This window comes from Somniosus microcephalus, chromosome 6 (assembly GCF_052327205.1).
Source record: "Somniosus microcephalus isolate GS21.2 chromosome 6, FLI_Smic_1.0, whole genome shotgun sequence".
NCBI lineage: Eukaryota > Metazoa > Chordata > Chondrichthyes > Squaliformes > Somniosidae > Somniosus > Somniosus microcephalus.
This window is the reverse complement of record NC_140992.1, coordinates 97,672,857-97,700,806: the sequence shown is the minus strand read 5'-3', so window position 1 is coordinate 97,700,806 and position 27,950 is coordinate 97,672,857.

Here is a 27,950-nt window from a genome sequence, read left to right as displayed (position 1 = left end):
GCGCGGCGGGTGCCCTGGCGATGCCTGGCTGACGCAGCGAGTGTGGCAGCAGTGAGTGCCCGTGTTGCCCTGGTCTGTGACCGCATCAGAGCAGCCACTGACTGCACGGCACCACTGATCACCTGCCCACTCGCTGCCTGAGCTTCCCCGAATTCCGCCCGACTCGCTGCCTGAGCTGCCCCGAATTCCGCCCGACTCGCTGCCTGAGCTGCCCCGAATTCCACCAAACTCGTGGCCTGTGAGGCCCCGAATTCGGTCACACTCCGAGCCAGGGACTCGATGGCCTCAGGCATCCGTGCCACTACCCCCATGAGCTCCGTGTGCCGGCGCTCCGAGTCCGCAGACATGTCCTCGAGGAGGCGCAGCTCCTCGGCGGTGACCGTCTCCGGACTGGAGGCCGGACTCTCCCTCTGGGGAGAAGGCCGCCGAGCTGCCCGACCCTTCCCGCGTTGCTGCACGCCGCTGGTCCCAGGAGCTACACTCCCCTCCGACACTTCCCCCAGGCTCCCCTCCAGGGAAGATGTGTCCCCTACTTTGGCATGGCTTGCCGCGGCTGAGGGTTCCCCTGATGGGCCGCCTTCCTCTTCCTCCTCCTCCTCCTCTTCTGAGGGGCTGTCACTGGCAGCTTCAGGGACCTCCTCCTCACCATCTGAAAGCAGGAAGGCACAAGAGTAGCTTTAGAGTGAGGAGAGGGCGTCACCGAGGGAGGCATGAGTGGTGGCATTCAGCGCATTGGTCGGACAGTGGCAAAGGATGTAGATCTGATGCGCAAGTGGGACGAGAGAGGTCCAAAAGGTGATGTCCTTACCATTGGTGCCCAGAACAGGGTTGGCATCTCCAGATGCAACGGGGCCAATCACCCGGGCACCCATGATGCGCTCCACGCGCTGTTCCAGCTCGGTGAGCTGCTGGATCTGGGGTCCGCCTCCCCCGGTCTCAGTCCGGCTCCTCTTATTATTGGCCAGCTTGGCCTGCAAGAGAAAGGATGGCCTCTAAGTACAGTGTGTAGCCCTGATCTTGTATGCACTGCCTCCCATGGTGGAATAGCCTGGCCAGTGTGTAGCCCTGATCTTGTGTGCACTGCCTCCCATGGTGGAATAGCCTGGCCAGTGTGTAGCCCTGATCTTGTATGCACTGCCTCCCATGGTGGAATAGCCTGGCCAGTGTGTAGCCCTGATCTTGTGTGCACTGCCTCCCATGGTGGAATAGCCTGGCCAGTGTGTAGCCCTGATCTTGTATGCACTGCCTCCCATGGTGGAATAACCTGGCCAGTGTGTAGCCCTGATCTTGTGTGCACTGCCTCCCATGGTGGAATAGCCTGGCCAGTGTGTAGCCCTGATCTTGTGTGCACTGCCTCCCATGGTGGAATAGCCTGGCCAGTGTGTAGCCCTGATCTTGTATGCACTGCCTCCCATGGTGGAATAGCCTGGCCAGTGTGTAGCCCTGATCTTGTGTGCACTGCCTCCCATGGTGGAATAGCCTGGCCAGTGTGTAGCCCTGATCTTGTGTGCACTGCCTCCCATGGTGGAATAGCCTGGCCAGTGTGTAGCCCTGATCTTGTGTGCACTGCCTCCCATGGTCGAATAGCCTGGCCAGTGTGTAGCCCTGATCTTGTGTGCACTGCCTCCCATGGTGGAATAGCTTGGCCAGTGTGTTAAGTGCAGAATGTGCAATTGATGTTCATGACTGTCCCATAGCTGCTGCATGAGGGCTGCCCATTAGGGCTTTCAGGTCCCTTTGCCCATAATGTGAGGTGCACATGCAAGGATGAGGAGGACACTGGAAAGGGTACTCACCCTGACAATCCTGGTGAGGTCATTCAGCTTTTTGCGGCATTGTACAGAGCTCCTGGGGACCTCACTGTTGGATGTCACCCTGTTGGCGACATCCCTCCAGGCTTTCCGGTAGACGCTGGCCGCCGGCTTCTTCCCATTGTCCGGAAACAAGATATGGCGTCTCTTCTCCACAGCGCCAACCAGCACCCTCAGATCATGCTCTGAGAAGCGCTGCGCTCGTTCACGGGTCTTCTCCATCCTTTCAGGCGCTATTTGGGTCCAGCAGCAGTGTTCAGGCCTAGCTGGAGGGCTGCAGTGTCCAGGGCGTGGCAGCAGACCAACTCGACCCTTCCCCCTTTAAGAGCTGGCCGGCACCAGGGTGTCTGCTGTCAATCAAGAAATGACCGCACCTGCGCTGCGCCCGGCCTCGGCGGTATCGCTCAGCACCGCCGGCTTAGCGCCTAAAGATAGTCGTGCATTGCCAGTTTTAGCGCTCGAGCAAACTCTTAGGGCGAAGCTACTGAATATCGGCGAAGTGGCCTCGACTTTGCGCCGGGCGCAAACTTTAGCGGCCGCCCGGCTTTACTGCCCCAAAAGTGGCTATACTGAATTTCTAGCCCAATGGGTATAAACTCAAATTGGCAGGATGTCCCCCAGGGATTGGTACTGGGGCCTCAGTTTTTCACTATTTTTATAAATGACTTAGATAAAGGAATAGAGAGCCATGTATCCAAGTTTGCTGATGACACTAAGTTAGGTGGCACAGTAAATAATGTAGATGGGAGCAGAAAGTTGCAATGGGACATTAATAGATTAAATGAGTGGGCCAAACTGTGGCAGATGGAATTTAATGTGGGGAAGTGTGAGGTCATCCACTCTGGACCTAAGAAAGATGGATCAGAGTATTTTCTAAATGGTGGGAAGCTGGGAACTGTGGAAGAGCAGAGAGATTTTGGGGTCCAAGTACAGAAATCACTAAAAGTTGATGGACAGGTGCAAAAAATACTTTAAGAGGCTAATGGAATGCTGGTCTTCATTTCAAGGTGGCTGAAGTGCAAAGGGGTGGAAGTTTTGTTACTGTTGTATGAACATCTGGTTAGTCACCATCTGGAGTTGTGTGTTCAGTTCTGGGCACTGCAAATCAGGAAGGATATATTGGCCTTGGAGGGGGTGCAGCACAGATTCACTAGTTAGATACCGGTGCTAAAAGGGTTAAATTATGAGAATAGGTTGCATAGACTAGGCTTATATTTGCTTAAGTTTCGAAGATTAAGGGGCAATCTAATTGAGGTGTTTAAGAAGATTAAAAGATTTCAGGAGAAACTTCAGACCAGAGAGTGGTTAGAATGTTCAACTTGCTACCACAAGGAGTATTTGAGGTGAATAGCATAGATGCCTTTAAGGGGAAGCTAGATAAGTACATGAGGGAGAAAGGAATAGAAGGATATGCAGATAGGATTAGATGAAGTAGGGTGGGAGCAGGCTCGTGTGGAACAGCACAGACCAGTTGGGCCGAATGGCCTGTTTCTGTGATATGACTTAGCTAGAAATTTGGTATGTTAGCGCCTCCCATTAGCGCCTGGCGGAGGCGCTAACGGGGCACTAAGGGGTTAGCGCCCAGGCGCAGCGAATGCAGTGACACCCACGAACTTCAGTGCCGGTTTAGTGCTGGCGCTAACTCTTAGCGTCTGGGCCTCTAGCACCTCACAGATCGTGACATCATATAGTGCGCAGCACCCCTTATCGCCCCAGATGGAAAATTCACTCACACCCCCTGCTGTATCGCCTCACGCTGACAACGTCAGCAAGAGCAGGCATTGTCAACTTGGCTGGCCGCCTCGGGAGTGGTAATTAAAGGGAATGCTTTTCAGCTAGCGCCACTTTTATTATTTGCACTAGTCTGGTGCCTGCGCAAAGTTTTTAATGTTTCATTGGTGCAAGATGTCCAAGCGTCTGCTTTGTGAGAGCGATTGGGGCTGTAATGGCAGTCGCCCAGGTTGCCTTGCAAAACAGAACTGATGACAACTAGCTTGTGCTGCATCATTGGCCCTTCCCTTTAAGTGAGGGAAGCAGCCTCTGTGATGAAAAAGTGCCGTTTACAATGCGCTCAAAATTGTTCAGCACTCTGCCGCTGCCGCCGCGCTGTCAGACTTTAGCGCCCTAAGAGAAGTGGTTGGCGCTTGATTTAGTGCTCCACTTCCCTCTTGGAGTGCTAAAACTGAATTTTGCGGGAGGCGAGAATGATTAGCGCCTGGCGCTAATTTTTCAACTTTCAAAGTTTTAGCGCCCCAAACGGGGCTCTACCGAATTTCTCCCCCAATGTAATGTAATTTGCTAGAGTAGATAGAGAGAAACTATTTCCTCTGGTGGGTGCATCCAGAACAAGGGGCAGAACCTTAAAATTAAAGCTAGGCAGGTGATGTCAGGAAGCACTTTTTCACACAAAGGGTAGTGGAAATCTGGAACTCTCTCCCCCAAAAAGCTGCTGAAGCTAGTGCAACTGAAGATTTCAAAACAGAGATTGATACGTTTTCGTTAGGCAAGGGTATTAAAGGTTACAGAACCAAGGCGGGTAGATGGAGTTAAGATGCAGATCAGCCATGATCTAATTGAATGGTGGAACAGGCTCGAGGGGCAGAAAGGCTGGCTCCTGTTCCTATGTTTCTTCCTATAGATGTCAGTGTTCTCGCTCAGGCCAACATCCCCAGCATCGAAGCTCTGACCATGTTCAATGGACGGGTCACATTGTCCGCATGCCCGATACGAGACTCCCAAAACAAGCGCTCTACTCGGAGCTCCGGCACGGCAAGAGAGCCCCAGGTGGGCAGAGGAAATGCTTCAAGGACATGCTCAAAGCCTCCTTGAAAAAGTGTAACATCCCCACCAACACCTGGGAATCCCTGGCCCAAGACCGCACAAAGTGGAGGAGAAGCATCCGGGAAGGCGCCAAACACCTCGAGTCTCTTCGCCGGGAGCAAGCTGAAGCCAAGCGCAGGCAGCGCAAGGTGCGCACATCAACCCAAGCACCCCACCCCTTCAACCATCGTCTGCCCCACCTGTGACAGAGACTGTAGGTCCCGCATTGGACTAATCAGTCACCTGCGAACTCATTTTTAATGTGGAAGCAAGTCATCCTCGGTTCTGAGGGATTGCCTAAGAAAAGAAGAAGACATGAGTGCAGTTCTCACAGGGTTAAAACACCTCTATAGTTTCCAATTCCTTTGTCACAGAAGTGTTTGTGTGCACTAAAGCCTTGGTGACTTAATGTTACTTTTTGTGCAAGAATAACTTTCACATCAAGCTTGTTCATTTTACCCATTTCTGAAATGTGTGACTGATCATTCAGTTCAAATTAAGTCATCCGCAGTAACATCGCCAATGCACAGAGCACTGAACTCACTGCCATGCAGCATTCAAATTCTTCACTTGCCATGCTGACTGTTTGGAGTTCTGAGTGGCTGTAACCAGTTCCTTGATTGGTTCATTACTTTCTTTTTTGAATTTCCCCTATGTGTAATGGTTAACAACTACATTGTATCATGCATATGTCAGCAAGTGAGTCACATCAGCAACATATTCTTTCACACCCACATGCTGGCAGTCAGTTCTGTCCTGTTATCAGCTTTCTGTGCTGTGTTTGTTCAGTCCATTGTATTTTTCTTTGGCTGGTAAAGTGTAACCAAATTTCCTTCCTTTGTTCTTGTAACTTCCGAACAATTCCTTGATTCTGTTTGTGGTCTTTATTAGCATTCCTGATAAATTCTGTAAAAAGTTTAACAGTTAATCAACTCGCTGCAGAATTCAGTGCATTTGTTGAAGAGCTATTAAAGTCATACATGCCTGGGCAGATGGAACAACGATGAATGCATCAGAGCATGAGTCACAGTCTGGTTTACAAATATTGTATTAAGATGTGACTTGTACAGCAGATTTGATTCAAATATCTAGTTACCAGAACCCTAAAGTTGTGTCATAAACCTATAGCTCACTCCAATCCAGTGCAATTTATAGGAGGGAACACTTGGGGGGGAATTTTAACCTGGAGGAACACGTGGGTTTGGGTGCAGTTGGGGGGGTTAAATCCAGCGAAAATGCGAGCGGGTCGGGAATCCGTCTCCAACCCATCAACTTCCACATTTAACTGGAGGGAGTTAGGCTGGTTGAGGCGGGTTGCCTATTAACATATGTGCTAATTGCTCAATTGGAGTGATATTTCAACACAGTTTTAAGTTTAACGTCGCATCCACAGCTTTCCCAGGCTTCCTGAAACTTACCATTGAAAGCAAGGCGAGAATACAGCGGCCATTGAGAGGGCTGATTAAAACTCAAGGAAATACTGCAATAAATACTCAGCTGCTTTCTTACCTGCTAGTGGGAAAGGGTTTGTTCACAGTACTTTTGCTGAGAATTTACTTTCTACACTTTGGAGGTTTTCTCAATCACATCAGGATGGGTGGTGCCTTGGCTGCCTCAGATTAGACCTCAGACGAGGAGCAATGTGACCAGCAGCAGCAGAAGTCAGCCTGCTATTGGGAGACCTGCAGCTGACAGCAAGAGAGGGGAGCAGCAGAATAGTGGAACTCACAGAAGGCACTACCCACAACACAGGGTGTACAGGCAGAGGCTGAGTTTCCTTGTCATGTGGGAACAGCGTGGTTTCAGAAGGCTTAGGTTGTCATGTCAGGTGGTGGCAGCCATCTGCAGCCTTCTAATAGAAGACCTGCTCCCTGCTGTACCTGGTGGCCATACATTACCAGTGACTGTGAAAGTCACCACCACCCTCAACTTTAGATGTTTGGACATGCAGGAGGAACAAGGTGCAGAGCACAGATTGTCTGCAGATGATTCCAAGGAGGAGGAGGAGGAAGACGAGGAAGATGAGGAGGAGGAAGGTGATGAGGGCAATGCAACACCACCTGCTCGCATTGCTGCACGGGATGCCCTTATAAATACACGGTTCACTTAGGTTGTGCCAGTGGACCGATGTCAGAAGCACATGCAATGGCCGTTCTTTCCACGCCCCGCAGCACCCCCCCCCCCCAATCTAACGCTACTGACACAAAGGATAGAGGTTACAAAATTAATAAAAGGACAAATCTAAAGGCTCTGCATCTGAATGCACATAGCATTCGAAACAAAACAGATGAACTGATAGCGCAAATAGAAATAAATAAGTACGATCTGATAGCCATTACAGAAACATAGCTACAGGATGACATAGATTGGGACCTGAATATTGAAGGATACATGACATTTAGGAAGGACAGGAAGCTAGGAAAAGGTGGAGGGGTGGCTCTGTTAATTAATGATGGTATTAGCACAATAGAGAGGGATGACCTAAGTTCAAGAAACCAGGATGTAGAAGCGGTTTGGGTAGAGATGAGAAAATGATAAAGGCAAGAGGTCACTTGTGGGAGTGGTGTACAGGCCCCCTAACAGTAACCACACAGTAGGATGGAGAATAAAGGAAGAAATAATGGGAGCTTGTCAGAAAGGTACGGCAATAATCATGGACTGATAGACTGGAAAAATCAGATGGGCAAAGGTAGCCTAGATGAGGAGTTCATAGAATGTTTTCGGGATAGTTTCTTGGAACAGCACATTCTGGAGCCAACCAGAGAGCAGGCTATACTAGACCTGGTATTGTGCAACGAGATAGGATTAATTAATGACCTCATAGTGAAGGCGCCCCTAGGTAGCAGAGATCATAATATGATTGAATTTTACATTCAGTTTGAGGGAGAGAAGAGTGGGTCCAAGACTAGTATTTTAAATTTCAATAAGGGCAACTTTGAGGGCATGAAAGCAGAGCTAGCTAAAGTAAACTGGCAAATTAGGTTAAGGGATAGGTCAATAGAGTTGCAGTGGCAGACATTTAAGGGGATATTTCAGAATACACAGAATATATACATTCCAACGAGAAAGAAAAATTCCAAGGGGAGGACCCACCATCCGTGGGTAACTAAAAAATTTAAAGATAGTACCAAACTTAAAGCAAAAGCATGTAATTGCGCAAAGATGAGTGGCAGGTCAGAAGATTGAACAGAATATAAAAAACAGCAAAGAATGACTAAAAGATTAATAAAGAGAGAAAAATTAGAGTACGAGAGAAAGCTAGCTAGAAATATAAAAACAGATAGTAAGAGTTTCTATAGATGTTTAAAAAAGAAGAGTTAACAAAGTGAGCGTTGGTCCTATAGAAAGTGAGTCTGGGGAATTAATAATGGAAAATAAGATGGCAGTTAAATTGAATAGGTATTTTGCATCGGTCTTCATTCTAGAGGATACAATTAACATCCCAGAAATAGGTGTAAATCAGGAAATGGAAGGGAGTGAAGAACTCAAGAAAATTACAATCACCAGGGATGTGGTACTGAGCAAATTGTTGGAGCTGCGGGCTGACAAATCCTCGAGTCCTGATGGACTTCATCCTAGGGTCTTAAAAGAAGTGGCTAGTGAGATAGTTGATGCATTGGTTTTCATTTTCCAAAATTCCCTAGATTCGGGGAAGGTTCCATTAGATTGGAAAATAGCAAATGTAACTCCTTTATTCAAAAAGGGGGGGAGACAGAAAGCAGGAAACTATAGGCCAGTTAGCTTAGCATCTGTCATAGGTGTTGTGTATGTACCTTTAAGGGAATAACTGGTCTCAGACTGCAGTACCGGCAGTGACCACCCCTGTATAAAAGGCCCTAGCAGGCTTCTGTAGTTTCAGTTTCCAGGTTGTCTCCATTCAGTAAAGACTTGTTATAATCAACTCCTGCAGTCCGTGTCTCAATTATACATGGACATAATACTGGCGACGAGTAAGAAACGAACTTACCTGCAACTCGGCAGCACCTCAGACGATGTTATTGAAGGTCGAAGCCAGAAGAAAAAAAAAATAATCCAAAGGAACTCGAGAAACGGGCGTCGGCTGTGGGCAACCGCCCTCCAAATCATCGAATTGAAAAGTGCAGGAGAGACTGTCGATAGCCAGGCTTGGTTCTCCAGTCTGTGGTTTCCCTGCTAATCGGGCTGGTGGCAGGTAGTGCACTGATTCTTCCTGGGTTGCGGCGGGCTAGAGCTCGATCGGGTGGCTCTGCAATGGGGCCGGGCAGCGAGTCGGGAAGCAAAGAGAGAGAGAGAGGATGGAGCACACAGGGCACGGCCGGTGCTTCGAAGCCGGGCAGCGTTCGGACCTAAGAAGAGGGAGGGAAGTGTCCCAGAGGGTCTGCTCCACGACGGGAACGGTTCTTCAATTAACGGAGCAAATATTGAAGCGTGATAGAAAAATAAAAATACCGTGGAGAGCAGCGGCAGCGGCGGGAAAGCGCGGGAGGCACCATCTTAACTCGGCAGGGAAGAAGGAAAAGCGCAGGAGGCGCCATTTTGATCCATTGGGGACGAAGGCAAAGCGCGGGAGGCGCCATCTTAGATTTTCAAGATGCCAAAGACTGGCGATATCACTGCCTTCGATAATGCAATAGAAGACTGGACCACGTATGTGGAAAGAGTCGAGGTATATTGTGAGGCAAACGAAATAGCCGATGAGAAAAAGGCATCGGTATTGCTAAATTTAATGGGCGCAAGAACGTACGGCCTATTGCGGGACCTGATTACTCCAGCCAAACCAAAGGCGAAGAGTTTTAACGAAATTGTTGCTATCCTACAGGAACACCTAAATCCTACACCGCTGCTGATAGCAGAAAGATTTAAATTCCACAGGAGAAATCAGCATAAAAATGAGAGCAATGCTGATTACCTTACGGAACTACGCAAGCTATCAAAGCACTGCCAGTTCGGAGCAGGACTGGCAGATACCTTACGGGACAAATTTGTCTGTGGACTCCTGAGTGAAGGAACCCAGAAGGGGTTACTCTCAGAGAAAGAGCTGACGCTAGATAAGGCTTTCAGCGTGGCAGTATCGTACGAAGCAGCAGCAAGGGGAGCTGCAGAAATACAACAAAAGCCACAGGAATACGGCACCCACAAAATGACACGGGGATTTGCAAAATGTTATCGCTGCGGCAGAACAAACCATGACCAGAAGGACTGCTGGTCCAAGGACAAAATATGCAGGCAATGCGGAAAGATGGGACACTTTGCACGAGTTTGCAGGTCTGGGAAGAAGACCAATGACAACAAAAAGGCTACTAAGGAACCGTACAGGAAAGTACAAAAGATGACGGACAGTAGTTCCGAAGATCAGATGAGCGATAGTGAATCCGGGAACAAGAGACTAAGCTGTCTCAAACTTCACAACGTAATCGCAAAAGAGGATCACCGAACCATTTGGGTCACCCTCATGATAGCAGGGTCCCAAGTCAAAATGGAATTGGATACAGGATCAGCTCTAACTGTCATGAATCGATGAGACTACGAGTGGCTATTCTCACACATACCCTTGAGAGAGACATCCATTGTCTTGAGGACATATACGGGGCAAAAAGTATACCCCAGAGGAAAAATAAGTGTGCCTGTCGAATACAACGGCAAGAAAATACGGAAATTGTATCTCTACATTCTGCAAGATGGTGGACCACCATTATTGGGACGTGAATGGATCAGAAAGATAAGTTTAGACTGGCACTCCATTCAGGCACTGATGGTGGCTGGTAAAAAGGATGACGACGTCACTCCTGGACGATTGTCAACAATCTTAGCTGACGCCAAAGAGGTATTTCAACAAGAACTGGGCACTCTTAAAGGCGTAACCGTCTCGATAAAAATAGAGGAGAATGCAATTCCCAAGTTTTTCAAAGCAAGACATATGCATATGCAATTCGCCCAGCCGTCGAGGCAGAGCTGGAGAATCTGGAGAATGCAGGCGTGTTATCTAAGGTAGACTGGAGCGAGTGGGCGACACCCATCATTCCTGTCATGAAGAAAACGTTAAACAATAAGCATGAGGAGCCAAGGAAGGTTCGCATCTGTGGGGACTTCAAGGTGACGATGAACCCAGTCCTTCACACAGTACAATATCCTCTTCCAAGGATAGAAGATATCTTCGCCTCACTATCTGGAGGGAAGCGTTTTACAAAAATTGACCTAGCACAAGCATATTTGCAGATGGAGGTTGAAGAATCCTCTAGGAAGTATCTCACGATAAACACTCACAAAGGTCTTTACCAGTATAATCGACTGGTATTCGGAGTAGCATCAGCTCCGGCGATATGGCAAAGAGCGATGGAACAAGTCCTGCGAGGGATTCCGGGGACTCAGTGTTACTTGGACGACATCCTAGTGACAGGTGAAGATGACAGTGAACACCTTGCCAACCTAGAGCAGGTGCTCACTAGACTATGTGAACATGGGCTACGAGCCAATCGCCCGAAGTGCGAGTTTTTTAAGAAACAGATATCGTATTGTGGCCACGTGATTGATGAAGAGGGGTTGCATACGTCCCCTGACAAAATTGAAGCAGTAGTTAAGGCTCCAGCGCCTGAAAATGTGTCGCAACTGAGGTCATTCCTCGGATTGGTGAATTACTACCATGAGTTTTTGCCGAATTTGTCCACAATTCTGCATCCACTGAATGCCCTACTACGAACGGGAGTAGCATGGAAATGGAGCGATGAATGTAAGCAGGTCTTTCAGAAGAGTAAGGACCTAATCACTTCAAGAGAAGTATTGGCTCACTACAACCCATCACTACCGATAAGACTGGCGTGTGATGCGTCTCCCTACGGCATTGGGGCGGTACTGTCACGTAAATTCCTTGATGGTTCAGAGAGGCCGATAACTTTTGCGTCACGCTCGTTAACTTCAGCCGAGCGTAACTACGCTCAGATTGACAGAGAGGCCCTCAGCCTGGTGTGGGGGGTGAAGAAGTTCAATCACTACCTGCACGGTCAGAAATTTACTCTACTAACTGACCATCAACCTCTCGTCTCCATTTTCAACCCGCAGAAGGGCGTACCGATAATGACGGCACAACGGCTGCAGAGGTGGTCCCTTTTCCTAGGGGCACACCAATATGACATCGAGTACAAAGGAACTAAACAGCTCACTACAGCATGGGAATGCTGATGGATTGTCGCGCCTACCGTTGCCGATGGTGGAAGAAGAACTGGCAGTGGATCCAGTGGAGTTATTCCACTGGACTATAGTCGCATGTCTCCCTGTGACGAATGCAAACATAGAAAAGGAAACACGAAATGACCCGACACTCTCCTGGGTCTATGATTTAACGGTGAAGGGATGGCCAGCACATGGCGAACCACTGCTGCCAGCATTCTCGCCGAGAAGAGAACAGCTGTCAGTGTGCAGAGGAACCTTGATGTGTGGATCCAGAGTAGTAATTCCACCCACATTGAAGGATAGAGTGCTCAATGAGCTTCATGAGGGTCATCTGGGAGGGGTAAAAATGAAGAACTTAGCCAGAGCGTTTGTGTGGTGGCCGGGAATCGATAGAGAAATCGAAGAGATGAACAAGAGCTGTACAGGATGCCAGAAGGTCCAAAACGCCCCACCACAAGCTCCTCTACATCCATGGGAGTGGCCCTCCTCTCCATGGCAAAGGGTGCATATTGATTTTGCTGGTCCCTTTATGGACTCTATGTTTTTAATTGCAGTGGATGCACATTCAAAGTGGCCAGAGGTAATATAAATGTCCTCAACCACCACAGAAAAAACTATCACAGTCTTACGAACCATACTCAGCAGGAATGGGCTGCCTGAACAGATTTGCTCTGACAATGGACCACAGTTTGTGTCTGAAGAGTTCCGGAGGTTCTTAAAGAACAATGGTGTTAAGCATTACACATCCGCCCCATATCATCCAGCCACTAATGGATTGGCCGAGAGGTTTGTTCAAACATTCAAGAAGGCTATCAAGGCAATGTGTAATGAAGATATACCCCTACAACACAAGGTGGATAACTTCTTGTTTGCCTACCGGAATGCGACACATGCGGTTACCAACCAAACTCCAGCCATGATGTTCTTCAATCGAAGACTACGATGCCGCTTGGATTTGGTTAAGCCAAACATCAGAAGAGATGTGGAGAACAGGCAGTTTCAGAATATGAATGAAAGGCCGACCAGGAGTTTTAAGATAGGTCAACCAGTTTTGGCCCGGGACTACCACACAGAGAAATGGCAGCCAGGAACGATCTGTACACGGCAAGGACCTCTAATGTATACCGTGGACGTTGGAGAGAGCATTGTAAGACGCCATGCTGACCAGATTCTAGAGTCACTGGAAAACGTCAACTCCACACCACGATCTGATACACCTGGCGATGAAACCGAAGTACCAATTGCATCTACTGCAGAATCGGTGATATTGGAAGCAGACGAAGCAAACAACGACATTGATCCCGACTCAACCTTGCCAGAAGAACCTGATATCCCAAAAAGGCGTTATCCAGACAGAATCAGGAAGCCTCCTCAAAGACTGAACTTATAATTGCTTAACTTCAACCAATGTATCTAGCAACCGTAATTGTAATTGTAATTAGTTATTATTTAGTTGTTAAATGAATGTTATGTACTGTTTATCTAAAAGGGGGGGAATTGTTGTGTATGTACCTTTAAGGGAATAACTGGTCTCAGACTGCAGTACCGGCAGTGACCACCCCTGTATAAAAGACCCTAGCAGGCTTCTGTAGTTTCAGTTTCCAGGTTGTCTCCATTCAGTAAAGACTTGTTATAATCAACTCCTGCAGTCTGTGTCTCAATTATACATGGACATAATAATAGGGATGATGTTAGAAGCTATTATTAAAGACATTATAGCAGGGCACTTAGAAAAGTTCAAGGTAATCAGGCAGAGTCAACATGGTTTTGTGAAAGGGAAGTCAGGTTTAACCAATTTGTTGGAGTTCTTTGAGGAAGTAACATGTGCTGTGGATAAAGGGGAACTAGATGATGTACTGTACTTGGATTTCCAGAAGGCATTTGATGAGGTGCCACATCAAAGGTTATTGCAGAAAATAAAAGCTCATGGTGTAGGGGGTAACATATTGGCATGGATAGAAGATTGGCTGGCTAACAGGAAACAGAGTAGGCATAAATGGGTCATTTTCTGGTTGGCAAGATGTAACGAGTGGTGTGCCACAGGGTTCAGAGCTGGGGCCTCAACTTTTTACAATTTATATAAATGACTTGGATGAAGGGACCGAAGGTATGGTTGCTAAATTTGCTGATGACACAAAGATAGGTAGGAAAGTAAATTGTGAAGAAGACATAAGGGAGGAAAAATTGAGTCGTGCCCCCTTTGGGGTGCTAACTTCACCGGGGCGCTACTTTTAGCGCCCCGAAAAAATTAGCACCCCCCACTGCCGATTTTCCCAGGTAGCACCCTGAGAGGGAGGAGGGGCGCTACTGGAAGCGCGCTGCGTCCCTCTTGGGGCACTGCGAGGCAATATTGCGGCGCTGCGGCACATCACGCCACGGTACTGCAGGCCTTCCTCCCCTTTTTAAAGGGGAGGGGCCTGGTGCAGCGTGTCCCGGCACCCATGTGGGCCGCCAGGGATCGGAAGTGCCAGCAAACTCAAGAGGAGTGTCGGTCTCACGGAGAGCAGCCAGCACCCCGCGGGAGGACTTCACAAGGGCTGGGGACAGCTACGGGGGCAGGTGCTGGCAGGCGTCCAGCAACAAAAATGGCCGTCCGCCACCTCCCCTTTAACTAGCGCCACCCCGGCCACAGGTAGGCCCCCCTGACCCCATCTGACATAGCGTCCGGCGGTAAGTCAGGGGGCACTACCGAAGATCGCAGCCGAGGCGTGAGCGATGTGCTGCGCATGGCGATGACGTCATCGCCGGTGGTGCAGCACCACGGGGCGCTAATGGTTACCGCCGCTGCTAACCTCCCACTGAATTTCACGGGAGATGTTGGTGACGCCGTGCCCGGGTGCTAGTTGCTTTGCGCCCCATTAGTGTCCTCTTAGGAAAAAGTAGGGAGTTTTTGCTTCAGTTATACAGGGCATTGGTGAGACCACATCATGTGGAGAGGATGTTTCCTCTTGTGGGAGAATCTAGAACTAGGGGCTACTGTTTAAAAATAAGGGGTCGCCCATTTAAGACAGAGATGAGGAGTATGTAAAGCAGTCCTGCAAACAACCAACCACTCCTTGCTCATCCCCCCATTGGTCCCCATCAATTCATGTCTTCTCATTCATCATCAGACAACTTAAAAGGTGAGTTGCCACCCTGCAACCAAGAATGGACAAGACGGGAAAATGGTGCAAACTAATAAAATTTATTTGATTCTACTAAAGAACGGAAACTTCGCAACATAACATTTTATCATACAGCCATGTGCATACGCTTGTGCAACTACAAAGCGTTGCTCTTCCTTTTCCTGCCATTGCTACATGGTGCAACCCCTGTGGCTTCAGCAGCGGTAGAGGCAGGCTGCTCCGATCCCTGCTCTGACTGCTGAGATGCTCTTGGATGACGACCTCTGGGTTTTGAAACCCTTGAGGGCCCCGCTAAAAACTGCTCCACCTGCATCTGTGCAGGGGCAGACTCGCCCATCGAGAGAGAAGGCAATATGTCAGGTACTGACTGAGTGGCAAGGAGGGGAGGGGCAATGGGTGAGAAGTGAACCCCACTTCCATGTCCCCTTTCGCCATCATGGGCCAGCAGCACTTCACTTTTAAAAATTAGTGCCCTATACGAGGCAATAGTGAATTTCTCCTCCGCTGAGTTTTAATCTTACAACTCTATGCAGCTGACTGCTCTGTTTACCTTCTGTTGTGCACACTTCCTGTGGTCTGCTTACTGACCAACAGTCTCAGTTTAAGCTAATCACAAGGAGCACTTATGTATGCAATGACCTAGCACTGATGCAGTGTAAGTTGACTGAAAGCTGGTCACAGTAAAAACAGATTTGTTATTTTGGAAAAGATCCATTAATCATATAATCCATCGCACTAATCTTCTTACATAGTGCTTTGCACTGTACTTAGAAGGGGCTGGAGTTGTAATTCTGAGACGCAATTGAGGGTTTCTGATAATGTCATAAACACTGAGAGCGAAGCTATGGCTAGCAATCCTTGGAGCACAGTTATAGCCTTTGGCCATCTGCAACCCAATTTATTCCCTTTATACTTATCGGTACGGTAGTGTAGTAGTTACAGTACTGGACTAGTAATCCTGAGAAGGTGAGTTAAAATCCCAACATGGCTTTTTGAGAATTTGAATTCAGTTTAAAAAACCTGGCAATAAAAAGCTGGTATTAGTAAAAGCTGTCGGATAGTTGTAAAAACCCAACTGAGTCACTAATGTCCTTTAGGTAAGGAAACCTGCCTTCCTTATCCGGTGTGGCCTATATGTAATTTCAGTCCCATACCTAAGTGGTTGGGGGAGAAATTTAGCTCTGTCGTGCTGCTTCTTAGGCACTACGCGGCCTCCTAATGCTTAAAACTTCCATCAAAGATACACATGCACTTTGCTGATGGGACATGCACTGGATGCCATCTTGTTAAAGTGATTTGTGTGCACGCACCTAACGACCGCTGGCAACATGCAGAGCAGGCAGAGTATGACATCATCTTAACCTCGCACAGCTGAACATGACGTTAAACGGCATGAAGGACTCCACCACCAGCGTTATTTAAAGGGATCATGAACTACTTATAGGTTAGTTGCTGGGTTATTTCTTCTGGCTGCTGGTGCAATTGTACGTGTTTTTGGAGCTTTCCTATACTTGCCTAAAGTTTGAAGAGTCTACAGGGAGTGGTCTGGCTGGTGCTGAAGTACTTTTGTGGTCATTTAAAAGCTTGCCTGAAAAATGTTGCTTCCAGATATGGGTGGCCTGCTAGAGCTTCCTATGGGAATTGAGCATGACTGGGAGAATGGAGAGAGGCCACACAGAGCAGGAGAACTCCTAGAAGAGGGAGGAGGAGGGGGGCAGAAGGGCACTCAGAAGGAGGCCAAATCTGCCGAGGGTCTTTAGGGAGCAACTATCTTACCTCAACTTCAGCAAGGACCAATGCTTGAGACATCTTTGCTTCACTAAAGAAGTCGTGACTGAAATCTGCCAACTGCTGCAACCACAGCAGCAACCTCAAAAGAGAGCATTTCCTGTGGCTGTCAAGGTGACCGTGGCTCTTAACTTTTATGCATCTGGCTCTTTCCAGGCTGCTGCTGGAGATATTAGCAACATCTCACAGTTTGTAGTACACTGCTGCATAAGGGAAGTCACTGAGGCTCTCTATACACAGAGAGACAGCTTCATCTCATTCCCTCTTGCCAGAGACAACCAGGCGGAGCGAGCACGAGGGTGTGCAGGCTTCCCCATGGTAGACTGTGCCATTGACTGCACATTGCCTTATGTGCATCTCATTTGAACTCTGCCATTTTAATGAACCAAAAGGGATTCCACTCCTTCAAAGTGCAGCCAGTGTGCGACCACAGGCAGCGCATCATGCAGGTGAATGCTCATTATCCTGTCAGTAGTCATGACTCCTTCTTTCTGGGGCAGTCCTCTGTTCTACCTGTATTTGACCCACCATGACAAGTCAAAGGCTGGCTACTGGGCAACAAGGGTTATCCGCTCATGACGCGGTTCATGACTCCGGACTGGAACCCACCACATGTGCACAGCAGGCCTACAATGTGAGCCATGCTGCCACAAGGAACATTATAGAGCTCACCATCGGCGACCTCACACAACTCTTCCGCTGCCTGGACCGCTCTGGAAGAGCCCTACAGTACTCAGCTGAGCAGGTATCAAGATTTGTGGTATGCTGCACAACCTAGTCATTAAGAGGGAACAACCCTTGCCACTACCTATCAGGGGAGCAGCTGAGGAGGAGGAGGTGGATACAGTGGAGGAGGAGGAAGTGCAACAGGAAGTGGAGGAACAGGAAGAAGCTACAACATAAACAGCCCATTTCTGCCCAGGTTCTACGTGATCAAATAATTCATGAGTGATACTGGTAACCTCAACCACACCGCCCCATTCACCAACAGTCCCACGCTCATTACATTTCCTCTATCGCTGACCATCACAGCGTCTTCTTTCCGACAACACAAAAATAAAAAACCACCAGAAAATGCACATTGCAATTTAAATTTATAAATTCAATCATTACATAACGTATACAAAAATAAACTAATCACCCTTGTGCATTCCTTTAGTGCCTGTCTTCTGTGTGCCTTTGCCTCTCCTAGTGCTTCTATGAGGAACTTCCCCAGTGGCTGCAGCATGACTGGTAGAAGGCTGCTGACCTTCAATTAAGGAGGCTGCAGATGGCCTTGGAGGGTGACCTCGAAGAGCTCTGGACCTAGAAGGTCCTGCTTCAGACTGCACCATCTCTTGATCTGTTGGAGAACAGATTGATGGACTGCTATGATGCCTTGGAAGCCCCTTTCAACAGTCGCATCCAGAGCCATGGTGGCAGAAGTCTGAGCTTTAAGTGCAGCACTCAGACCTTTGATGGAAGCTGTTTGTGCTGCAATGGAAGCTGTGACATCAGCCATCAGATGCTGCATCATGATGGGTTCCGTGCTGATGGAGGTGACCACCATGCTGGAAAGGATGGGCTCCAAGCTCTGCACAGAGCCCTGTGTCAAGTTAGTGTTGGACTCCTCCATGCTCCTTGATGTTGAGCGCAGGCTTTCCAGTGCACCAAGCATTTGGTTATGTCAGGGGTGGGCAATTATTTGGGCTGGAGGGCCACTTAACAAGTTTTCGTGAGCTGTTGAGGGCTGCACACCAATGTTTGAGTTAAGCTGTGTGGCTGTGCATTCACGCAGCAGTCTGGAGGTCTGGTGCAGGCCACTCGGCAACGTTTAAATTAAATTGTGTAATTAGTACAGTAATGAGCACAATTAATTTGCTCACCAATTGCCTAATGAGCAGAGGGGTTAAGTTAGTGAATAAATCTGTTAACTAATTTACTAATTATCAATTAGTATAAATAATCAGTGTTGAATAAATAAATTTGAGATAATTAAAATGCTAATTAGTAAATACAAATCAGTTTTGCATTAATTACTTAGGTGGTAGTCAATAACTGGTTAACAGGTATCATCCATCAGTCTCCCCATCACTGTGGGGTTGGGCCTGGGCTGGGGGTGACGGGCCTGTGCCCTCCCCACTACTGCACCACCGCTCTCCACCAGTTTAGGGGTCGCGCTGCTGTCGGTAAAAGGCCCTCACCCAGGGAGTTGTGGCACAATCTGCGACTACTGGCTGCCTTCTGTTCACCTCAGCTGCCGGTCTCTGTATCTTCACCTCCCATCGCTAAGGCCCATTGATAGACTCCCCTGCTACCTCGGAGACAATGACCCGCCTCCTGACGTTACGTGGGGTCAGCCTAGTGGTCAGGTGCGGCGGATGTTCGGCCTCGAAGCCAGGCCTTGGCGAGCCGGATTGAATCTATTGGCAGGCCGGATTGAATCCATTGGTGGGCCGGATACAGCCCACGGGCTGAATTTTGCCCACCACTGGGTTATGTATACCCTCAGCCTTCTTCTGTAGCCTGGCCCATCAACGTCCTCATCAGACTCCTCTGCAGCAGAACTAGTGTGCGACCTCACTCTCCGGCGAGCTGGCACCTGGGCTATCCTTTTCCCTGCCCTGGCTCCTGTGCACTTGTGTCCAGTGCCTCACCACGTGCAGCTCCCTCCTCTATCCTAGCTTCTAAAATACGTGCAGTGTCAGTATCTGAGCTGTAAGATCGAGTGATAGCGCCTCTTCATCTTCACTGTATTCTTCCTAATCCTCCACTGACTGGGAAGGCTCCAGTTCTTGGGTATCTGAAATGAAAAAGGGACAAGGCTTGGGTTGCGATGAGGGGAGAGGAAAAAGTAAGAAGTGTGTGCTTGCACCATCTGCAGCTTCTGAGTCAGAATATATTGTGGGATGAGGGAGAAGTGGGATGAGAGAAGAAGGATTAGGTGTGCAGATACCCTCATCATCAATCGCTTCAGCCCCGCCAGTAGTTAAGGCCTCAGTGATGCCCCTTCCCATGATGGCCAGCACTGTCTCCTCCATGGGGGTTAAAACATGCAGACGCACTTGTCCTCCTCCAGTTCCTTACTGCTGCCTGTTGTTATATGCCACCTTCTCCTGCAAGAAAGAGTGAAGCGTGTCAGTGAGTGTCCTTCAATATGTTTGGGTGATGTGGCTGTCATGTTTGAATAGCTGCCAGTGTGTGTGAGCCGTGCATTGTGGGTGCGAGGCTTGCAACAGTGCTAAGTGTGTGAGGGTGAGGTAAAGCATATGAATGTTAGGGTTGAGTACTGATTGATAGAGATTGTTGATAGGTGGGTGATGGGGTGTAGCAAATTAAGCAGTGGTTGAGGCTAGTGGTGCAGTTGGTAGGATATGGCATTTGAAGATGAACTCACTCACCTTGACAACTCATATGAGATTGTTAAACTTCTTCCTGCACTGCATCCATGTTCTTGGAGCTACAGTCCTGGCATTGTCCTCCACCACTACTTGTTCCTACTGCCTCCTGAGTATATGTCTGGAGGGCCTCCTGCCCCCCTGTGGATACAGGATGTCTCTCCTTCTCTCCATTTCTTGTACTAAGACCTCCAGTGCATTGTCTGAAAATCTTGGTGCTCGCTCTCTCGCATGTTTAGCCATTCCTCAAAGTATCACAGCCCAGAATCACTTTTCCAAATACTCCCACCGCTTCCTGTAGCCACAATGCACCTCCCCTTTAAGAGATGCAGGCTGCCTTTAAGTAGTGCTAGCCACTTGTGATATTGAGGCCCCTGCTGTTGTGTGCAGCCAATCAACAGTGCGGTACTGCTGGCTAAATGCAGCAATCATGTAAAAGAGCAGGCAGCACCAATTGAACATGCTGCCTACAACTCAATGAACGGGCGCGTTAATCACGAACCCCCACTCCCGTTTTCAGGTGTTAGCCTCGTGTCTTTTAACTACTCTCTGAGGTGGCCTAGCAAGCCATTGAGTTGTTGAAGGCTCACCGCAACTTCTCTGGGCAACTAGGGATGGGTATTATAAATGACAACCAAACCCACATCCCAAAAATGAATAATAAAAGGAAGTATAACTTACAACCTGTTTTCCAGTGCTGTGGAATCTGTCATTGACTGCTGGGAGCAAACAGTCCCCTATTTTCTGCCAAGGTTGCTGATTCTACTGGGCTGTAGGTTCTGCAGTTGTAGCTGAGGCTGTGTAGTCTTGCCAGCTGTAGGTGGGAGATGTTGGCCCTGACTTTCTGCAGGATTCGCCCACTCTCCCACCATAACTTGTGGAAGATCAGTGGAATACGCAGAAAAATGGCGTAAATGGCTAAAAATGGCCATTTACACCGTTTCCCTGGGGAGTTCCTTTGATCCTCTGCCAGAGGACATCTGTGGAAATCCTAGGTAAGGCCATCGTAGTTGATCAACGCTGCTAACAATTGTTTAAATCAACTCAATACCCTCTGTGCCCCTAGTGACACGCTGCAGTCTGTAGTAGGGAAATTATGTAAAACAGATTAAATCCAAACCAGCCCATGGACGAATTGTGATCTCAGAAACAATTTATAAACTTCTCATTTGACTGCTACAATAATGACAGGTTGTAAGGGCCTCCTATGTTATGCTTTGTGGGGCTTTTTCTTTACTTATTTTTGCTTTCCTGATCTATTTTCATGTAAAATCATGCCCCTTCTCTTCCTACATCTAATCTAGTGGGTTTATCTCTATAATAATATAATTGGTTGTAGAACAAAAATTAATGTTATTTGACTGTACTAATTACAAGAGATTCTGATTAGTACACATGGGGCGCGATCTTGCCAGCCCTGGGGAGGCGGGTATGGAGGCGGCACTGCCAGGAAAATGGCAGAATTTGGGGGTGGGTGCCCATCCCGCCCCCAACCCGCCTCCGTGCCATCTTCCCAGGAGGCCGGTAGCCGACCCGCGACGAGTCCTGTCTCCTCAAGGCGGGAAGGGGATTACAGCCACTTAACTGCCTGTTAACAAGCTGTTAAGAGCAATGGCCCAGAAATTCGGGTCTCCACAGGTGATTACGCACGGGGTACTCACCCGTAGGCCCAATGGAAGTGTCGGTTTCTTGCATGTACTGCGCATGCGCGGGAAACCAGCACTTCCATTCCTCTGAACGAAGAGGTTCAGAGGTCGAACGCGTGCGCAGGAGAGGCTGCGCGTGCGCATCAACTTAGGTTTTTTTTTACAGGTTTTCCCGGGAGTGTAAGCCTGCAGAAGTTAGAAATATAAAAAGCAGGCGTAAGGCCTACTTTTTACAAGGTACAGTAAGTGGTGAATTAATTAAAATTAAAACATTTTTTCCACAGGTTTATTATTTTTAAATACTTTAAAGCAAGGTAAGTTTATTTTTAGCCCCGTTAAAAAATAAAATTATTTTTTTCAAAAATTTAAATTATTGTTTAAAATACTTATTTCATGTAATTTATAGTTTATTTAAAAAATGTGATTTAAAAAAAAAATTATTTGAAGATTTAGTGCTATTTTGGGGCCGCAGTATTTATAAGCCTTGACAGCACTTCCTGTCAGACTTATGAATGGAGCATTCCCTGCTCTGATTGGCTCCCCATGGCCCACGTGATCTCAGGGGACGCATCGAACTAACTGCACCCCTGGGATACGCAAGCACTGCGCGCCGGCAGCTGGACCAGGCCCCGGATCGGAATTCCACGGGGGCCCACAGCTCAATGGCCGGCGCTGGGCGGGCTTATCAAGGTCAATCAAGGGAAAATAGCATGAGTTGGCCACAAGTCGATGGAGGCGGGACAAGGACCCGACAAGCAGCAGTCCCGCCTCCAATGCGCTCCCATTGGTAAAATCGCCCTCAAAAAAATCCTAGAAACACTCCTGCTATTGTTGGGTTGTGTATCGAGAATCCAGTATTTTCAAGGTGGCTCACTGTGGTGGGTCTTTTGTTCATTTTAAATGAATAAGCAAAAAGCAATAAGGGGCTGATTTTTAAATGCTGGAACTATGGCTGAGCTATTGAGCAGGTTCCTCCCTTCCTTCAATGAAATAGGTACCTTTGCTGCTGCTAGACTGAAATTTGGAAATAATTGAATACGCATCTGAATTCAAAGCAAACCACAAATGATTGAATCAATGAGAATGCACATTTATATTCAGCTGCCGTTTACCTCATCCCTGTCAACCCCATTGTCATCAGGGGTTTATTAACAGATTGTGAGTACTTTGGGGATTAGTTCCCTCTTTTAGTGAATAAAAGATCATTTGTCCATTTTTCATCAGTTATAACAGATGGAAATCAAAATAATGGATGCTCACAGTTCTGATTTGGATGTTTTTGTGAATTTCTGGACTCAAGCTGTAGAGTGCACAAAACTTACAAATAAATGCTCCACAAAAATGCTCGATTTAACTGAATCAAAGGAAGTCCCAGGCTCAAAGGATGAGTATTGGAAAAAATTCTGAGGGACAGAATTAGTCTCCACTTGGAGAGGCAAGGATTAATCAAGGATAGTCAGCATGGCTTTGTGAGGGGGAGATCATGTCTAACCAATTTGATTAAATTTTTTGTGGGGGTGACTAGGTGTGTGGATGAGGGTAGTGCAGTTAATGTAGTCTACATGGACTTCAGTAAGGCTTTTGACAAGTCCCGCATGGGAGACTGGTCAAGAAGGTAAGAGCCCATGGGATCCAGGGCAATTTGGCACATGGGATCCAAAATTGGCTTAGTGGCAGGAGGCAGAGGGTAATGGTCGAAGGTTGTTTTTGTGACTGGAAGCCTGTGTCCAGTGGTGTACCACAGGGATCGGTGCTGGGTCCTTTGCTGTTTGTAGTGTACATTAATGATTTAGATATGAATGTAGGAGGTATGATCAGTAAGTTCGCAGATGACACGAAAATTGGTGGAGTGGTAAATAGCGAGGAGGGAAGCCTTAGGCTACAGGATGATATAGACGGGTTGGTTAGATGGGCAGAACAGTGGCAAATGGAATTTAACCCTGAAAAGTGTGAGGTGATGCATTTTGGGAGGACTAACAAGGCAAGGGAATACACAATGAATGGTAGGACCCTAGGAAGGACAGAGGATCAGAGGGACCTTGGTCTGCATGTACATAGATCCCTGAAGGCAGCAGGACAGGTAGATAAGGTGGTTAAAAAGGCATATGGGATACTTGCCTTCATTAGCCGAGGCATATAATATAAGAGCAGGGAGGTTATGATGGAGCTGTACAAAACGCTAGTTAGGCCACAGCTGGAATACTGTGTACAGTTCTGGTCGCCACACTATAGGAGGGATGTGATTGCATTGGAGATTGTGCAGAAGAGATTCACCAGGATGTTACCTGGGCTGGAGCGCTTCAGCTATGAAGAGAAGCTGGACAGGCTAGGGTTGTTTTCCTTAGAGCAGAGAAGGCTGAGGGGGGACCTGATTGAGGTGTAAAAAATTATGAGGGGCATAGATAGGGTAGATAGAAAGGAACGTTTCCCCTTAGTAGAGGGGTCAATAACCAGGGGGCATAGTTTCAAGGTAAGGGGCAGGAGGTTTAGAGGGGATTTGAGGAAAAACTTTTTCACCCAGAGGGTGGTTGGAATCTGGAACTCACTGCCTGAAAGGGTGGTAGAGGCAGGAACCCTCACAACATTCAAGAAACATTTAGATGAGCACTTGAAACGCCATAGCATGCAAGGCTACGGATAAAATGCTGGAAAATGGGACTAGAATAGATGGGGCTTGATGGCCGGCACAGACATGATGGGCTGAAGGGCCTCTTTCTGTGCTGTATAACTCTATCAGCAGTATATGCTGACAGCACTTATCAATCACAGGAAGCTCAGTGAGCCCTGTGAGGCCCACGTTATTGTTTCATCGCTTTAGATCTTCCTTGGTAAATATCATGGGGTAGATTTTCAACTGTGGGGCATCCGTTTCTCGCCTGAAAAACGGGTAGTCAGCAATTGAAAATCAGGGGAGGGGGGAATTCCTCACCCACACTATTGACACCCAAGACCCGCCTGTTGCAATTTTCAGGCAGACCTGTAAATGGGTTAGCTGCTTGCCTGCCTGAAACAGGTGGGAGTCTGCTTAAATATGCAAATTGGAACCTTACGGGGTTGTAGGACCCCAATTACAATTTTCTGGTACAATTTCTACCAGGTGTTGAATTGCCTAATGAGCAGTCCTTAAAGGGACCACTGGAGACCACTCAAAATTGCCCCGGCAAATTTTTATCTTTTATTTTGCCGGGCCCAGAATGAGCTGGAATGCATCTCTTGGGCCCCCCAAAACCTCCAGCTGTGAGCAGGTCCAATCAAGGTCCCCTCCGGGATTGCCATCTGCCCCCGCTATCCGTCCCCCCCATCCCAACCCACCCAACCGACCTAACCTGCCAGCTGGCTCAGCATCTGTGTCGGATAGAATATAGGCAGCAGAGCTTTGGGTACGCAGAAATGTATGGAGGGTGGGGGACGGGAAGTCGGCCAGGAGAACAACAACAACAACTTGTATTTATATACTGTAGCGCCTTTAACGTAGTAAAACGTCCCAAGGTGCTTCACAGGCGTATAATAAGACAAAAAAATTGACACCAAGCCACTGATGATGTGGAATTTGTATGGGTAGAATTGAGAAATACCAAGGGGCAGAAAACATTAGTGGGAGTGGTATATAGACCTCCAAACAGTAAGGCGGAGGTTGGGGATGGCATTAAAAGGGAAATTAAAGAAGCGTGCAAGAAGGGCACAGCAGTCATCATGGGTGACTTTAATCTACATATAGATTGGGCTAACCAAATTAGTAACAATACTGTGGAGGAGGAATTCCTGGAGTGTTTACAGGATGGTTTCCTGGACCAATATGTCAAGGAACCAACCAGAGATCAAGCCATCTTAGACTGGGTATTATGTAACGAAAAAGGATTAATTAGCAATCTTGTTGTACGAGGCCCCTTGGGTCGGAGCGATCATAATATGATCGAATTCTTCATTAAGATGGAGAATGAAGTAGTTGACTCAGAGACTAGGGTCCTAAATTTAAATAAAGGAAACTACGATGGTCTGAGGCGCGAGTTGGGTAGGATTGATTGAGGAATGTCACTCAAAGGGTTCACGGTGGATAGGCAATGGCAAACATTCAAAGACCGCATGGATGAACTGCAGAATTTGTTCATCCCAGTCTGGCATAAAAATAAAACAAAAAAGGTGACTCAACCGTGGCTAACAAGGGAAATTAGGGATAGTATAAGATCCAAGGAGAGGACATATAAATCGTCCAGAAAAAGCAATAATCCTGAGGATTGGGAGCAGTTTAGGATTCAACAAAGGAGGACAAAGGGATTAATTAAGAAGGGGAAAATAGAATATGAGAGTAAGCTTGCACGGAACATAAAAACTGACTGTAAAAGCTTTTATAGATATGTGAAGAGAAAAAGATTGGTGAAGTCAAGCATAGGTCCCTTGCAGTCAGAATCAGGGGAATTTATAATGGGGAACAAAGAAATGGCAGACCAACTAAATACATATTTCGGTTCTGTCTTCACAAAGGAGGACACAAATACCCTCCCAGAGATGCCGGGGAACATAGGGTCTGATGAAAGAGAGGAACTGAAAGAAATCAGTATTTGTAGGGAAATGGTGTTAGGGAAATTGATGGGATTGAAGGCCGATAAATCCCCAGGGCCTGATAATCTACATCCTAGGGTACTTAAGGAAGTGGCCCTAGAAATAGTAGATGCATTGCTGATCATCTTCCAACATTCGATGGAATCTGGAACAGTACCCATGGATTGGAGGGTAGCTAATGTTACTCCACTATTCAAAAAAGGTGGTAGAGAGAAAACGGGGAATTACAGACCGGTAAGCCTGACATCGGTAGTGGGGAAAATGCTAGAGTCCATTATAAAAGATGTAATAGCAGAGCACTTGGAAAACAGTGACAGGATCGGACAGAGTCAACATGGATTCACAAAAGGTAAATCGTGCTTGACTAATCTACTGGAATTTTTTGAGGTTGTAACTGGTAAAATAGATAAGGGAGAACCAGTGGATGTGGTGTATCTGGACTTTCAGAAGGCCTTCGATAAGGTCCCGCATAAGAGATTAGCGTGTAAAGTTAAGGCACATGGGATTGAAGGCAAGGTATTGACTTGGATAGAGAACTGGTTGGCAGACAGAAAGCAAAGAGTTGAAATATACGGGTCTTTATCCGAATGGCAGCCAGTGACTAGTGGGGTACCGCAGGGATCGGTCCTTGGACCCCAGCTATTCACAATATATATAAATGATCTGGAGAAGGGAACTAGATGTAATGGGCCAGAAATTCGGGTCCCAACGCGTGAGTACGGATGGGGTACTCACGCGTGGGCCCGAAGGAATTGCCGGTTTTCAGGATGCACAGCGCATGCGCTGAAAACCGGCATTTCCTGTGATCGTATCCAAGGGGTTAAGAGGCGGGACGCGTGCGTCCTTTCAGGCAGCGTGTGCGCATTAAACTTCGGCATTTTCATCAATGGATTGAGTGTGTGTAAGTGCCCAATTTTTACACATGAAAAAAGCAGGAGAAAAGCCACCGAGAAGCTGCGGGGGAAGAACTATTTAATCAGTTGTGATTCTGAACGGCACATTTTTGGTTGGGAAAGGGAGGAAACTTATGTTTAGAAAGTCTGAGGTAAGTTTTAAACTTTTAATTTTTTTTTTAAACGGGTTTTGAGTAATGTAGGTATAAGGAGCAATTGTGGCTGAGTGAAAGGCCTAATTGAATTTGATGTGTTTATTAAATGTGAAAATGACTGTTTAAAAATGATTAAAATGCTTAAAAAATGAAATAGTCATCAGTAATCTATCTTATTTTCAGTAAGTATGTATGTATGATTGTATGTATGTCTGTATATATTCCTTGAAGGATGTGCATTTATGTATGTATTCCTTTCAGTACGTGGATTAATGTATTTATGTACTGATGAATTTTTTATTGGGAAAGGATCTCGGCCTGTGATATTCATCAGGCGGGTAGGATGTGTTTGCAAGCCGTTAAACCATGCTTCCTGTCATAGGCCGAGTTGATGTTATAGGCACTCAGTTTATTAAATTAACTGTAACAACTATTTCCATTTACTCCGTACAGGTACGTCTGTGTGAGGAGTAGTCCTGTGAGCGAGAAACATGCCCTGTTGTAGAAATTTTGCCGTGATGCTATTTGTGTATTTGCTTCAAAGAAATAGGAATGCGAGGGAGCAACGTAGAAGATTGAGGGACCATGAACGTCTCCTGATCAGAAGGAACAACTACCCACCCCACAGA